General features: G+C 38.3%; 1 long non-coding RNA gene across 1 annotated transcript; it reads right to left on the bottom strand.

The window, feature by feature from the left end:
* Nucleotides 1-371: 371 nt before the first annotated feature.
* Nucleotides 372-1,188, bottom strand: LOC108775008 (uncharacterized). Its single transcript, XR_001940747.1, has 3 exons — nucleotides 732-1,188; nucleotides 528-668; nucleotides 372-443 (listed from the first exon to the last, which is right to left on the bottom strand). It is a non-coding gene; the product is annotated as an uncharacterized LOC108775008 (long non-coding RNA).
* Between the last annotated feature and the right edge of the window lie 9 nt (nucleotides 1,189-1,197).

Raw genomic sequence — 1,197 nt, 5'->3', positions numbered from 1 at the left:
TTTGTACACAGATCAAAATACTAAACTCAATTAAATTGTTTCAACACAAATAATCTTTCTCTTGCTTTTCTCTTTGCTTTTTTAGCAAAAGCCGATTAATATAAGATTGTATCTAGTGCAATCTAACTCAAAATGTTAAGTAATATGTAAAATTCTTCAATAATTTTCGCTAATTACTTAAATCAGCTACCAGATCGTTGCTTATTTGCGAGAGATAATTTAAATCGCAAAGAGTTAAATAATGAATGTTAATTATAGTAGAAAAATAAAAAGTCCATTCAAGTAAAGACCAAGAAGTGATACTAACTGTGTCATTATACACAGAAAGTTCAAACGACATCACAGACGGAAAACAAGGGCTGCGAAACTTACGGACTTTCGTGGTTCTCCGGCCAATGATTTCACTCTTGACACATCCAGGCACAGCGCGGACACGTCAGTCTCTGCAAGCACATAAGGAAAAGATTGTTTATATCCCTTCGAGCGTTGTTCCATTATTTGAAAAATGCGGAGCGTGCAAGAATTACATGATTAAATTAACAACGACGACGATGAAGATTCTTTCACGAAGATCGATGAAAGAACGCGACGCATTGATGGACTGTGGTGCTGCATGATTTACAATTTTTCTCCCTCTTCTTCGTTCTCCTCGTTTAGGACACGTTTGCCTAAACGTGGAAGACATTTTTGATCGCAAATCGAATAAGAGGAGAATAAGATTTATTACTTACCTATCGTCATGCCGCGCAATACGCGTCACAGAAATCACCAGGGATCACAGTGGATCGCTGGTGACGCGAATACCACTGGCGAGTGGCGATGACCAGACCGCAGTCAGCACTCAGCAGATGGCAGCCAGAAATGATCAACGATGCCACTTTACTGTCCAACTTCATCGTCAAATCAGGATTCAGAGCGGCGCGCGCGTTATTCAAATTTCAAACCTCCGTTTGATAGGGGTAGTCCTTTTTAAATCTTAAGATTCTATTAGGTAAAATTTGGGCATAATTGAGGAGCTGGATTCTATAAGGGGATACGCGTGAATTTCACGGAATAAGTTAGAGTATTTAATTTTGCTATTTTTAAAAAACAAATAAATTCCCAATAATCCAGGGCAAGTGAGAGTTCAAACGTGTGGTTGTTGGTACGTAGGTATAAAGTGAAGCGGAGTTGTTAGAAAATCCTTTATTCAACAAT

This window comes from Cyphomyrmex costatus, unplaced genomic scaffold, assembly GCF_001594065.2.
Source record: "Cyphomyrmex costatus isolate MS0001 unplaced genomic scaffold, Ccosl1.0 C2279949, whole genome shotgun sequence".
Lineage (NCBI taxonomy): Eukaryota > Metazoa > Arthropoda > Insecta > Hymenoptera > Formicidae > Cyphomyrmex > Cyphomyrmex costatus.
This window is presented reverse-complemented; position numbering and strand designations above follow the sequence as displayed.